This window comes from Danio rerio, chromosome 3 (assembly GCF_052040795.2).
Source record: "Danio rerio strain M-AB ecotype USA chromosome 3, GRCz13ab, whole genome shotgun sequence".
NCBI classification, from domain to species: domain Eukaryota; kingdom Metazoa; phylum Chordata; class Actinopteri; order Cypriniformes; family Danionidae; genus Danio; species Danio rerio.
In genome coordinates, this window is record NC_141023.1 from 61,257,501 (window position 1) to 61,274,473 (window position 16,973).

At 34.7% G+C, this 16,973-nt stretch overlaps 1 long non-coding RNA gene across 1 annotated transcript; it reads left to right on the forward strand.

The window, feature by feature from the left end:
• The first annotated feature begins 4,100 nt into the window (after window positions 1-4,100).
• Window positions 4,101-13,974, forward strand: LOC147846092 (uncharacterized). The gene is made up of 3 exons (XR_015480177.1): window positions 4,101-4,927; window positions 6,500-7,822; window positions 7,922-13,974. It is a non-coding gene; the product is annotated as an uncharacterized LOC147846092 (long non-coding RNA).
• The last annotated feature ends 2,999 nt before the right edge of the window (window positions 13,975-16,973 follow it).

The following is a 16,973-nucleotide window of genomic DNA, read 5'->3' on the forward strand; positions in this document are numbered from 1 at the left end:
GATTGACCAACCAACCAATCCCTCACCCTCCCCTTCCCTAAACCCAATCAATAGTATTTAAAAAAAGCACCTATTGACCCATCCACCCCCTTCCCTAAACCTAATTGCAGTGTTTTGAAAAGCAATCCAGAAAAAGAAAAGCCCCCTGATTTTTAACCACATTTTCAGATTTTACCACATTTTAACCCTGCTATTTACTTTTTTTTTTTCGGCTTTTGTTATCGTTTTACCTGGATCCTGGAACCATTCTTCACCTGACTCAAACCCCGTTATTGCGGTCAACTCTGCTCAACATCTCAAGTTCGCAGACGTACGCGTCAAGCTACTGGACAAACTGGTAACTGTTGAAAATTTGTCCATAGAGAGGTAAACGGTCAGCTGTTAAGTGAGAAGAGGAACTGCATCATACCACCCCAAATCGTCCATTTTAAAGATGAATTATGTAGTCCTGGCTACATAATTTGCGATCTCCAGAAACGTATATAGGCCTATATTTTCAGAATGAGCCCATGTTAGAAACAACAAGAAGGTCAGTAATTGTTATTGGAATGAACTAATAGTTAAATGTGATGATACATGAGGCAGAATTTAGAACAATATTGCCTGGCAACTCTTGACAATGTTGACTTCAGTGGGCAACAAAGTGAGACGTGGGCAACTATTAAGAGCAACTAACATTGAGCAACAACTAATCAGAGAGGAACAAATCCGTTGCAAAGGAGACTGATATGGCAAATATCATCAACCAGAGCCCAGTGGAGAGAGTGGACAGCTTCTGTTACTTCAGTGTTCACATTACACAGCACATTTCCTGTCATATCAACACCATGGTGAAAAAGATAACCCAGGCTCTTTCTAATTATGTAACCCTATATACATTTCTGGATAGCACCAAATATGTCCCAGGAGCAATTCAAAAGCAATTCAGAATAAGAAAAGCCCTAGTCTGGTTTTTACCATGTTTTCAGATGTTACCACATTTTCACTCTGTTATATATTTTTTGGCTTTTGTTTTTGTCCTACCAGCTTTCTGCAACCGTTCTTTACTGTACACAAATCTTGTTGCCTCAGTTAAATTTGTTCTGTGTCTCAAGTCCACCGACATACATGGCAAGCCACTGGATAAATGGGTAACAGCGGAAAAGCCATGCAAATGGAGTTAATTGGTCACCTGGTAAGTGAGTAATTAAATGGTGTTGTACCAACCCATAGCATTAGTTTTAAATGCGTTCCTCTGTCTACAAAATTCCTGATCTCAATAAATGTATACAGGAGTACATTTTTAGAATTAACCTATGTTAGAAAAAAGCCTGGCAGCATCTCTACCACCTCAGTAGCTTTAGAGACCTTAGAGACCCCTCAGGGTGCTTAGGAACTTTTAGTCTTGCACTTTAGAGAATATCCTCAGAGGAAACATCACAATCTGGTTTGGCAACAGCACCATGGAGGACAGTCGACCCCTACAGAGGGCTGAGCAGTGCACCATTCACACTGAGGTTCCTGACCTAACAACAGTAAACCTTCAAACAACAGTAAACGGTGCAGGATCAAAGCCAGGAAGATCGTGAAGGACCTCAGCCACCCCAACAACGGACTATTCTATCTGTTGTGGTCAGGAAAATGCTTTCATTCACTGAAGGCCAACACAGATAGACTGAGGAGAAACTTTATATTTTTAACTTGCATATTTTAGTTCCAACCCCAATTAAACACATGAACCAGCTAATCAAGCATTTTTAGCTTCATCTCTGTTACAGCGCCTCTGGCCACGGCCCTTATCTGCATGCGCAGTAACAAACTTTTGTGATCTCCCAGGGGGCGGAAGTATTTTTTGTAGTCCCCAAAATTTGTTCATTGTAGGGTTTGCTAAGCTAACTCTGTAAAAACCAAGGTCTCCCTTTGCATTGAACTCAGAACTTTTTACATTCAGAGATGTTGTTTATGTTCACACAGCTACATTACACATCAACTAAAGTTTAAAATATGATATCATAGTGGACCACCCCTTTAAGAGTTTGTCTGTACTCTTGCAGTCATCTTTATCAAGGTGTTTCCCCCGAAGCATACCAGCTCGGATATTAGGCATGACTACTGGGGTAACAGTATTCTCTGGAATGGCAAGTAACTTCTCGTTGGGCTGATTTATACTCATTAGCTTGAAGAAAGATAACATCGGGTTTAACTCCTAAAGTGATCCACTTCTTGATCAGGGGCCTCATGTATCAACGCTGCGTACGCACAAAAACTTTGCGTACGCCAGGTTTCACGCTCAGAATCGCTCACGTTTGGATTTACTAACAATGAACTGAACGTGGGAATGAGCGCAGCTCCACGGCAGCTTTATGGCTGGCGTACGCACATTTTTTGTGCGTGTCTGTTTTATTTCCATTGGCGACTCCTAGAGGCAGTTGTGTTAAAGTCCTCTCTACAAAGTGTCTTTGAGCCTTGCAATGGCAGCTGTATGAGACGGGTTCATCTAGCAGGTATATAAGGTTTCCATACCATACAGTTGACCAGCTTAACATTAAAGCACAATTTGCAGCGGTCGCCTGTTTTCCCAATGTAATCTGAGCAATCTACTGCACGCACATTGCTATCAAGACACTATCTGAAGATGAATTTGCATGCATGAATCAGAAACATTTCCATTCAATAAATGTGCAAATAAAATATGATGCACAAACTTATTATTGATTCCTACTTGTCTTTCTCGTGATAAATAGTTGGCAAAATCTGATATGTAGCGGGGGAAAAAAGAAGAAAGAGTTCATAAGACGCTGGATTCGAACCGAGTTCATGCTCGAAGGTGTCAAAACATGTTGACCTGCGTCTTACGAGCTGCGCCACTGAGACTGTAAAGAATACTGCAACATTTTACACCTATAAATCACACTATTTCTTTTCTAATTCACTCAGTGCGATGTTCAGACCCAACTATGTTAACCGTATCAGCTAAACTCTCCCACTCTATTTTTTTCTTTTGTTGTTAATTCCGGAGAACAAACTTGCAAATAACACCGCTTTTCTCCGGTCTACCTCCGAAAGGAGCACCTACAATTCATATTCTGTTGAAAGTTTCTCTTCTTGCTTGCTTTTGCCATTGCTTTTTCTTTGGGTTTTGCCAAAGTAGAGTCATTAGCATATTCATACGGGGGAGGAGGCAGGGAGGGGTTTTGCGCTCGTGCATGTTGCACTCAGTTTCACGTTCATTCGGATGTACAAAAGAATATGCGTGAGATTCGGCGTACGCAGTTTTTCATACATCTGAATTTTTTTCTGCGTACGCACATTTACAGCTTTGTGCGTACGCAATGTTTTAGTATGATTTCCACGCAAGTCTTCGTACATGAGGCCCCTGATCTATCAGCTGAGGGTGAATCCGCTGAAATGCCTTGTTCAGAGGAATTATCACGTACTGTGTGTGTGTGTGTATATATATATATATATATATATATATATATATATATATATATATATATTCTCCTCTATGCAACTTTGTAACCCTTCCAGTCCTTTCTTACTCAACAGGAGTTGAATGCTTTACATCCAACAGTTCTGTGAGGCTTCTTTCTAAAACCTTTTCAGATCTTCTGCAATAAAAATAATTATATCTTCTTTTTTTTGTCTTAAAAACTAGAGCAATTAGTGGTGTTGCTGATCTTTTTTGTTTTTGGTTTCTGATCTCTGTGATTAAATTTGCTACAGAGTTAACTAGCTTTAGAATTTGAATGCCAGGAGCGCGAGGTATAATACAACCCAGGTCTCTGGTATCAGAATTTAACCGATGAGCTACAGAAGGTTAATAAACCCAACAGTGAGATATATATATATAAATATATATAAATATATATATATATATATATAAATATATATATATATATATATATATATATATATATATATATATATATATATATAAATATATATATATATATATAAATATATATATATATATATATAAATATATATATATATAAATATATATATATATAAATATATATATATATATATATATATATATATATATATATATATATATATATATATATATATATATATATATATATATATAAATAAAATAGATTTTTTTTTTTTTTTTTCCAAACGAAATCCAAACTTAAACATAAAACTTGTTATGGATGAACAAAAAGACCAACAGGCCAAACATCTGACACAACCACGAGTCAAATAATCTCCCAAAATAAAAACTAAATATAGGCAAGATGTAAACCATTCAAACATTTTAAAAAGATAAAGTAGAAAATCAGAGCAAAAGTACAAAAGACAAGGGCTAAGATCAACAATAACCCAGAATAGAAACACAGAAATTAGTCCGTTTAAATACACAAGACATGAAAGGACACAGGTGAAAACAATCATGCAGATTACTGAGCTCAAAAGAAAAGATAGGGAGAAATGAGGACATATAGTGGTGAAACAAAATCATAACATGTAAAACTAAAATAAAAATGGCAGATCCTGACTATGAACCTTGTTTTGCAGACTGTTCTCCAGTCTTGTTTTACTCTTTTCTTCATTTTTCACTTTTTTTTTAAATAAAATTTTTCATTTTTCATCCAAATTCAACAGTAATGACATGACACTGTATTAATCTATGATGATGGTCCAGGATCAACACTAGTGAATTTACTGTATTAAAATGATGAAGATGGTCCAGGATCAACACTAGTGAATTTACTGTATTAAATGATGATGATGGTCCAGGATCAACACTAGTGAATTTACTGTATTAAATGATGATGATGATGGTCCAGGATCAACACTAGTGAATTTACTGTATTAAATGATGATGATGGTCCAGGATCAACACTAGTGAATTTACAGTATTAAATGATGATGATGGTCCTGGATCAACACTAGTGAATTTACTGTATTAAATGATGAAGATGGTCCAGGATCAACACTAGTGAATTTACTGTATTAAATGATGAAGATGGTCCAGGATCAACACTAGTGAATTTACTGTATTAAATGATGAAGATGGTCCAGGATCAACACTAGTGAATTTACTGTATTAAATGATGATGATGGTCCTGGATCAACACTAGTGAATTTACTGTATTAAATGATGATGATGATGGTCCAGGATCAACACTAGTGAATTTACAGTATTAAATGATGATGATGGTCCAGGATCAACACTAGTGAATTTACTGTATTAAATGATGATGATGGTCCAGGATCAACACTAGTGAATTTACTGTATTAAATGATGAAGATGGTCCAGGATCAACACTAGTGAATTTACTGTATTAAATGATGAAGATGGTCCAGGATCAACACTAGTGAATTAACTGTATTAAAATGATGAAGATGGTCCAGGATCAACACTAGTGAATTTACTGTATTAAATGATGATGATGGTCCAGGATCAACACTAGTGAAATTACTGTATTAAAATGATGAAGATGGTCCAGGATCAACACTAGTGAATTTACTGTATTAAATGATGAAGATGGTCCAGGATCAACACTAGTGAATTTACTGTATTAAATGATGATGATGGTCCAGGATCAACACTAGTGAATTTACTGTATTAAAATGATGATGATGGTCCAGGATCAACACTAGTGAATTTACTGTATTAAATGATGATGATGGTCCAGGATCAACACTAGTGAAATTACTGTATTAAAATGATGAAGATGGTCCAGGATCAACACTAGTGAATTTACTGTATTAAAATGATGATGATGGTCCTGGATCAACACTAGTGAATTTACTGTATTAAATGATGATGATGGTCCAGGATCAACACTAGTGAATTTACTGTATTAAATGATGAAGATGGTCCAGGATCAACACTAGTGAATTTACGGTATTAAAATGATGATGATGATGGTCCAGGATCAACACTAGTGAATTTACGGTATTAAAATGATGATGATGATGGTCCAGGATCAACACTAGTAAATTTACTGTATTAAATGATGAAGATGGTCCAGGATCAACACTAGTGAATTTAATGTATTTAATGATGATGATGGTCCAGGATCAACACTAGTGAATTTAATGTATTAAAATGATGAAGATGATCCAGGATCAACACTAGTGAATTTACTGTATTAAATGATGATGATGGTCCAGGATCAACACTAGTGAATTTACTGTATTAAATGATGATGATGGTCCAGGATCAACACTAGTGAATTTACTGTATTAAAATGATGAAGATGATCCAGGATCAACACTAGTGAATTTACTGTATTAAATGATGATGATGGTCCAGGATCAACACTAGTGAATTTAATGTATTAAAATGATGAAGATGATCCAGGATCAACACTAGTGAATTTACTGTATTAAATGATGATGATGGTCCAGGATCAACACTAGTGAATTTACTGTATTAAATGATGATGATGGTCCAGGATCAACACTAGTGAATTTACTGTATTAAAATGATGATGATGGTCCTGGATCAACACTAGTGAATTTACTGTATTAAATGATGATGATGGTCCAGGATCAACACTAGTGAATTTACAGTATTAAATGATGAAGATGGTCCAGGATCAACACTAGTAAATTTACTGTATTAAATGATGATGATGGTCCAGGATCAACATTAGTGAATTTACAGTATTAAATGATGAAGATGGTCCAGGATCAACACTAGTAAATTTACTGTATTAAATGATGATGATGGTCCAGGATCAACACTAGTGAATTTACAGTATTAAATGATGAAGATGGTCCAGGATCAACACTAGTAAATTTACTGTATTAAATGATGATGATGGTCCAGGATCAACATTAGTGAATTTACTGTATTGAATGATGAAGATGGTCCAGGATCAACACTAGTGAATTTACTGTATTAAATGATGATGATGGTCCAGGATCAACACTAGTGAATTTTTTGTATTAAAATGATGAAGATGGTCCAGGATCAACACTAGTGAATTTACTGTATTAAATGATGATGATGATCCAGGATCAACACTAGTGAATTTACTGTATTAAATGATGATGATGATCCAGGATCAACACTAGTGAATTTACTGTATTAAATGATGATGATGATCCAGGATCAACACTAGTGAATTTACTGTATTAAATGATGATGATGATCCAGGATCAACACTAGTGAATTTACTGTATTAAATGATGAAGATGGTCCAGGATCAACATTAGTGAAATTACTGTATTAAAATGATGAAGATGGTCCAGGATTAACACTAGTGAATTTACTGTATTAAATGATGAAGATGGTCCAGGATCAACATAGTGAATTTACTGTATTAAATGATGATGATGGTCAAGGAACAACACTAGTGAATTTACTGTATTAAAATGATGAAGATGGTCCAGGATCAACACTAGTGAATTTACTGTATTAAATGATGATGATGATGGTCCAGGATCAACACTAGTGAATTTACTGTATTAAATGATGATGATGGTCCAGGATCAACACTAGTGAATTTACTGTATTAAATGATGAAGATGGTCCAGGATCAACACTAGTGAATTTACTGTATTAAAATGATGATGATGGTCCAGGATCAACACTAGTGAATTTACTGTATTAAATGATGATGATGGTCCAGGATCAACACTAGTGAATTTACTGTATTAAAATGATGATGATGGTCCAGGATCAACACTAGTGAATTTACTGTATTAAATGATGATGATGGTCCAGGATCAACACTAGTGAATTTACTGTATTAAATGATGAAGATGGTCCAGGATCAACACTAGTGAATTTACTGTATTAAAATGATGATGATGGTCCTGGATCAACACTAGTGAATTTACTGTATTAAATGATGATGATGGTCCAGGATCAACACTAGTGAATTTACTGTATTAAATGATGAAGATGGTCCAGGATCAACACTAGTGAATTTACGGTATTAAAATGATGATGATGATGGTCCAGGATCAACACTAGTGAATTTACGGTATTAAAATGATGATGATGATGGTCCAGGATCAACACTAGTAAATTTACTGTATTAAATGATGAAGATGGTCCAGGATCAACACTAGTGAATTTAATGTATTAAATGATGAAGATGGTCCAGGATCAACACTAGTGAATTTACTGTAATAAATGATGAAGATGGTCCAGGATCAACACTAGTGAATTCACTGTATTAAATGATGATGATGGTCCAGGATCAACACTAGTGAATTTACTGTATTAAAATGATGATGATGGTCCAGGATCAACACTTGTGAATTTACTGTATTAAAATGATGAAGATGATGGTCCAGGACCAACACTAGTGAATTTACTGTATTAAATGATGAAGATGGTCCAGGATTAACACTAGTGAATTTACTGTATTAAATGATGATGATGATGGTCCAGGATCAACATTAGTGAATTTACTGTATTAAATGATGAAGATGGTCCAGGATCAACATAGTGAATTTACTGTATTAAATGATGATGATGGTCAAGGAACAACACTAGTGAATTTACTGTATTAAAATGATGATGATGGTCCAGGATCAACACTAGTGAATTTACTGTATTAAATGATGATGATGGTCCAGGATCAACACTAGTGAATTTACTGTATTAAATGATGAAGATGGTCCAGGATCAACACTAGTGAATTTACTGTATTAAATGATGAAGATGGTCCAGGATCAACACTAGTGAATTAACTGTATTAAATGATGATGATGGTCCAGGATCAACACTAGTGAATTTACTGTATTAAATGATGATGATGGTCCAGGATCAACACTAGTGAATTTACTGTATTAAATGATGAAGATGGTCCAGGATCAACACTAGTGAATTTACTGTATTAAATGATGATGATGGTCCAGGATCAACACTAGTGAATTTACTGTATTAAATGATGATGATGGTCCAGGATCAACAATAGTGAATTTACTGTATTAAAATGATGATGATGGTCCAGGATCAACACTGGTGAATTTACTGTATTAAATGATGATGATGGTCCAGGATCAACACTTGTGAATTCACTGTATTAAATGATGAAGATGGTCCAGGATCAACACTAGTGAATTTTTTGTATTAAAATGATGATGAAGATTGTCCAGGATCAACACTAGTGAATTTACTGTATTAAATGATGATGATGGTCCAGGATCAACACTAGTGAATTTACTGTATTAAATGATGATGATGGTCCAGGATCAACACTAGTGAATTTACTGTATCAAATGATGATGATGGTCCAGGATCAACACTAGTGAATTTACTGTATTAAATGATGAAGATGGTCCAGGATCAACACTAGTGAATTAACTGTATTAAATGATGATGATGGTCCAGGATCAACACTAGTGAATTTACTGTATTAAATGATGAAGATGGTCCAGGATCAACACTAGTGAATTTTTTGTATTAAAATGATGATGAAGATGGTCCAGGATCATCACTAGTGAATTTAATGTATTAAATGATGATGATGGTCCAGGATCAACACTAGTGAATTTACTGTATCAAATGATGATGATGGTCCAGGATCAACACTAGTGAATTTACTGTATTAAATGATGAAGATGGTCCAGGATCAACACTAGTGAATTAACTGTATTAAATGATGATGATGGTCCAGGATCAACACTAGTGAATTTACTGTATTAAATGATGAAGATGGTCCAGGATCAACACTAGTGAATTTACTGTATTAAATGATGAAGATGGTCCAGGATCAACACTAGTGAATTTACTGTAATAAATGATGATGAAGGTCCAGGATCAACACTAGTGAATTTACTGTATTAAATGATGAAGATGGTCCAGGATCAACACTAGTGAATTTACTGTATTAAATGATGAAGATGGTCCAGGATCAACACTAGTGAATTTACTGTAATAAATGATGATGAAGGTCCAGGATCAACACTAGTAAATTTACTGTAATAAATGATGATGATGGTCCAGGATCAACACTAGTGAATTTACTGTATTAAATGATGAAGATGGTCCAGGATCAACACTAGTGAATTTTTTGTATTAAAATGATGATGAAGATGGTCCAGGATCATCACTAGTGAATTTAATGTATTAAAATGATGAAGATGGTCCAGGATCAACACTAGTGAATTTACTGTATTAGAATGATGATGATGGTCCAGGATCAACACTAGTGAATTTACTGTATTAAATGATGAAGATGGTCCAAGATCAACATTAGTGAATTTACTGTATTAAATGATGATGATGATGATGGTCCAGGATCATCACTAGTGAATTCACTGTATTAAATGATGATGAAGATGGTCCAGGATCAACACTAGTGAATTTACTGTATTAAATGATGATGATGGTCCAGGATCAACACTAGTGAATTTACTGTATTAAATGATGAAGATGGTCCAGGATCAACATAGTGAATTTACTGTAATAAATGATGATGATGGTCCAGGATCAACACTAGTGAATTTACTGTAATAAATGATGATGATGGTCCAGGATCAACACTAGTAAATTTACTGTATTAAATGATGATGATGGTCCAGGATCAACACTAGTGAATTTACTGTATTAAATGATGAAGATGGTCCAGGATCAACACTAGTGAATTAACTGTATTAAATGATGATGATGGTCCAGGATCAACACTAGTGAATTTACTGTATTAAATGATGAAGATGGTCCAGGATCAACACTAGTGAATTTACTGTATTAAATGATGAAGATGGTCCAGGATCAACACTAGTGAATTTACTGTAATAAATGATGATGAAGGTCCAGGATCAACACTAGTGAATTTACTGTATTAAATGATGAAGATGGTCCAGGATCAACACTAGTGAATTTACTGTATTAAATGATGAAGATGGTCCAGGATCAACACTAGTGAATTTACTGTATTAAATGATGAAGATGGTCCAGGATCAACACTAGTGAATTTACTGTATTAAAATGATGATGATGGTCCAGGATCAACACTAGTGAATTTACTGTATTAAAATCATGATGAAGATGGTCCAGGATCAACACTAGTGAATTTACTGTATTAAATGATGATGATGGTCCAGGATCAACACTAGTGAATTTACTGTATTAAATGATGATGATGGTCCAGGATCAACACTAGTGAATTTACTGTATTAAATGATGAAGATGGTCCAGGATCAACACTAGTGAATTAACTGTATTAAATGATGAAGATGGTCCAGGATCAACACTAGTGAATTTACTGTATTAAATGATGAAGATGGTCCAGGATCAACACTAGTGAATTTACTGTATTAAAATGATGATGATGGTCCAGGATCAACACTAGTGAATTTACTGTATTAAAATCATGATGAAGATGGTCCAGGATCAACACTAGTGAATTTACTGTATTAAATGATGAAGATGGTCCAGGATCAACACTAGTGAATTAACTGTATTAAATGATGATGATGGTCCAGGATCAACACTAGTGAATTTACTGTATTAAATGATGATGATGGTCCAGGATCAACACTAGTGAGTTTACTGTATTAAAATGATGAAGATGGTCCAGAATCAACACTAGTGAGTTTACAGTATTAAAATGATGAAGATGGTCCAGGATCAACACTAGTGAATTTACTGTATTAAAATGATGATGATGGTCCAGGATCAACACTAGTGAATTTACTGTATTAAAATCATGATGAAGATGGTCCAGGATCAACACTAGTGAATTTACTGTATTAAATGATGAAGATGGTCCAGGATCAACACTAGTGAATTTACTGTAATAAATGATGATGAAGGTCCAGGATCAACACTAGTGAATTTACTGTATTAAATGATGAAGATGGTCCAGGATCAACACTAGTGAATTTACTGTATTAAATGATGAAGATGGTCCAGGATCAACACTAGTGAATTTACTGTATTAAATGATGAAGATGGTCCAGGATCAACACTAGTGAATTTACTGTATTAAAATGATGATGATGGTCCAGGATCAACACTAGTGAATTTACTGTATTAAAATCATGATGAAGATGGTCCAGGATCAACACTAGTGAATTTACTGTATTAAATGATGATGATGGTCCAGGATCAACACTAGTGAATTTACTGTATTAAATGATGATGATGGTCCAGGATCAACACTAGTGAATTTACTGTATTAAATGATGAAGATGGTCCAGGATCAACACTAGTGAATTAACTGTATTAAATGATGAAGATGGTCCAGGATCAACACTAGTGAATTTACTGTATTAAATGATGAAGATGGTCCAGGATCAACACTAGTGAATTTACTGTATTAAAATGATGATGATGGTCCAGGATCAACACTAGTGAATTTACTGTATTAAAATCATGATGAAGATGGTCCAGGATCAACACTAGTGAATTTACTGTATTAAATGATGAAGATGGTCCAGGATCAACACTAGTGAATTAACTGTATTAAATGATGATGATGGTCCAGGATCAACACTAGTGAATTTACTGTATTAAATGATGATGATGGTCCAGGATCAACACTAGTGAGTTTACTGTATTAAAATGATGAAGATGGTCCAGAATCAACACTAGTGAGTTTACAGTATTAAAATGATGAAGATGGTCCAGGATCAACACTAGTGAATTTACTGTATTAAAATGATGATGATGGTCCAGGATCAACACTAGTGAATTTACTGTATTAAAATCATGATGAAGATGGTCCAGGATCAACACTAGTAAATTAACTGTATTAAATGATGATGATGGTCCAGGATCAACACTAGTGAGTTTACTGTATTAAAATGATGAAGATGGTCCAGAATCAACACTAGTGAGTTTACAGTATTAAAATGATGATGATGGTCCAGGATCAACACTAGTAAATTTACTGTATTAAATGATGAAGATGGTCCAGGATCAACACTAGTGAATTTACTGTATTAAATGATGATGATGATGGTCCAGGATCAACACTAGTGATTTTACTGTATTAAAATGATGAAGATGGTCCAGGATCAACACTAGTGAATTTACTGTATTAAATGATGATGATGATGGTCCAGGATCAACACTAGTGATTTTACTGTATTAAAATGATGAAGATGGTCCAGGATCAACACTAGTGAATTTACTGTATTAAATGATGAAGATGGTCCAGGATCAACACTAGTGAGTTTACTGTATTAAAATGATGAAGATGGTCCAGGATCAACACTAGTGAATTTACTGTATTACATGATGAAGATGGTCCAGGATCAACACTAGTGAATTTACTGTATTAAATGATGAAGATGGTCCAGGATCAACACTAGTGAATTTACAGTATTAAATGATGATGATGGTCCAGGATCAACACTAGTGAATTTAATGTATTAAAATGATGAAGATGGTCCAGGATCAACACTAGTGAATTTACTGTATTAAATGATGAAGATGGTCCAGGATCAACACTAGTGAATTTACTGTATTAAATGATGATGATGGTCCAGGATCAACACTAGTGAATTTACAGTATTAAAATGATGATGATGGTCCAGGATCAACACTAGTGAATTTACTGTATTAAATGATGATGATGGTCCAGGATCAACACTAGTAAATTTACTGTATTAAATGATGATGATGGTCCAGGATCAACACTAGTGAATTTACTGTATTAAATGATGATGATGGTCCAGGATCAACACTAGTGAATTTACTGTATTAAATGATGATGATGGTCCAGGATCAACACTAATGAATTTACTGTATTAAATGATGAAGATGGTCCAGGATCAACACTAGTGAATTTACTGTATTAAATGATGATGATGATGGTCCAGGATCAACACTAGTGAATTTACTGTATTAAATGATGAAGATGGTCCAGGATCAACACTAGTGAATTTACTGTATTAAATGATGAAGATGGTCCAGGATCAACACTAGTGAATTTACTGTATTAAATGATGATGATGGTCCAGGATCAACACTAGTGAATTTACTGTATTAAATGATGAAGATGGTCCAGGATCAACACTAGTGAATTTACTGTATTAAATGATGATGATGGTCCAGGATCAACACTAGTGAATTAACTGTATTAAATGATGATGATGGTCCAGGATCAACACTAGTGAATTAACTGTATTAAATGATGATGATGGTCCAGGATCAACACTAGTGAATTAACAGTATTAAAATGATGATGATGGTCCAGGATCAACACTAGTGAATTAACAGTATTAAAATGATGATGATGGTCCAGGATCAACACTAGTGAATTTACTGTATTACATGATGAAGATGGTCCAGGATCAACACTAGTGAATTTACTGTATTAAATGATGAAGATGGTCCAGGATCAACACTAGTGAATTTACAGTATTAAAATGATGATGATGGTCCAGGATCAACACTAGTGAATTTACTGTATTAAAATGATGAAGATGGTCCAGGATCAACACTAGTGAATTTACTGTATTGAATGATGAAGATGGTCCAGGATCAACACTAGTGAATTTACTGTATTAAATGATGATGATGGTCCAGGATCAACATTTGTGAATTTACTGTATTAAATGATGAAGATGGTCCAGGATCAACATTAGTGAATTTACTGTATTAAATGATGATGATGATGGTCCAGGATCAACACTAGTGAATTTACTGTATTAAATGATGAAGATGGTCCAGGATCAACACTAGTGAATTTACTGTAATAAATGATGATGATGGTCCAGGATCAACACTAGTGAATTTACTGTAATAAATGATGATGATGGTCCAGGATCAACATAGTGAATTTACTGTATTAAATGATGAAGATGGTCCAGGATCAACACTAGTGAATTTACTGTGTTAAATGATGAAGATGGTCCAGGATCAACACTAGTGAATTTACTGTGTTAAATGATGAAGATGGTCCAGGATCAACACTAGTGAATTTACTGTATTAAATGATGAAGATGGTCCAGGATCAACACTAGTGAATTTACTGTATTAAATGATGATGATGGTCCAGGATCAAAACTAGTAAATTTACTGTATTAAATGATGATGATGGTCCAGGATCAACACTAGTGAATTTACTGTATTAAATGATGATGATGGTCCAGGATCAACACTAGTGAATTTACTGTATTAAATGATGAAGATGGTCCAGGATCAACACTAGTGAATTTACTGTATTAAATGATGATGATGATGGTCCAGGATCAACACTAGTGAATTTACTGTATTAAATGATGAAGATGGTCCAGGATCAACACTAGTGAATTTACTGTATTAAATGATGATGATGGTCCAGGATCAACACTAGTGAATTTACTGTATTAAATGATGATGATGGTCCAGGATCAACACTAGTGAATTAACAGTATTAAAATGATGATGATGGTCCAGGATCAACACTAGTGAATTAACAGTATTAAAATGATGATGATGGTCCAGGATCAACACTAGTGAATTTACTGTATTACATGATGAAGATGGTCCAGGATCAACACTAGTGAATTTACTGTATTAAATGATGAAGATGGTCCAGGATCAACACTAGTGAATTTACAGTATTAAAATGATGATGATGGTCCAGGATCAACACTAGTGAATTTACTGTATTACATGATGAAGATGGTCCAGGATCAACACTAGTGAATTTACTGTATTAAATGATGAAGATGGTCCAGGATCAACACTAGTGAATTTACTGTATTAAATGATGAAGATGGTCCAGGATCAACACTAGTGAATTTACTGTATTAAATGATGATGATGGTCCAGGATCAACATTTGTGAATTTACTGTATTAAATGATGAAGATGGTCCAGGATCAACATTAGTGAATTTACTGTATTAAATGATGATGATGATGGTCCAGGATCAACACTAGTGAATTTACTGTATTAAATGATGAAGATGGTCCAGGATCAACACTAGTGAATTTACTGTAATAAATGATGATGATGGTCCAGGATCAACACTAGTGAATTTACTGTAATAAATGATGATGATGGTCCAGGATCAACATAGTGAATTTACTGTATTAAATGATGATGATGGTCCAGGATCAACACTAGTGAATTTACTGTGTTAAATGATGAAGATGGTCCAGGATCAACACTAGTGAATTTACTGTATTAAAATGATGAAGATGGTCCAGGATCAACACTGGTGAATTTACTGTATTAAATGATGATGATGGTCCAGGATCAACACTAGTGAATTTACAGTATTAAATGATGATGAAGATGAAACTTTGAGAGGGTCAGTGGTTGAGGTTTATTTTTGCAAAAATACCTCAGCATTATATATATATATATATATATATATATATATACATATATTGTTAAAGGAAGGATCAGAAAATACTATTGATGTGTGGGACTTTGTCAGAGCTCGAGAGGAACTTTATCAGTACACAGTTCATGGACCAGCTTCTTCCTCCATTTCATTTCACAAGTGTAAGTGTGATTAAAATTGTTGCCTCCATGTTTTCTCTAGCTTGCAAATTAAGTATTTAATTTTGTTTTGTTAATTGTAACCACTTGTACTGTATCTGGTTAACACTTAATATTCTCATATCGCATCTAATGCCACGTTGGAAAAGCCGCTTTGTTTACGGATTTAAATGTGTTTGTGAGCTCTCATTTCACTGCGTTTCACAGATTTTTCCAGGATAAATAACAATACAGGAGGATAGCGGAAGATGGGTCTGAAATACGGGAGACTCCAAGGATAAACAGGAGTGTTGGCAGGTATGCTCACACATACACTATGCACTCTCACTACTTCAATATTGTTGATAAGCCATGATGACCATTGTCTCGCGCTGAATGCTTTCGACCAATTGCAACAGGCTGTCATCAGTCGAATCCGCGCAGATTAGATTCACGCTAAGGAGGGGTTTGGGAACAAATGAATCGCTGGTGAATCGTCTTGATTGTTATGGGAATCGCTGGGATAATTAGTTAAAAATAAATGCATATTATAAGACAATTAAAGTGTTTTTTTGACCTTGCATGCATATCAGTCTGTTGTTGGAGACCTTTAAAACCAAAAATATGACCCTTTTTAATGTATAATAGGG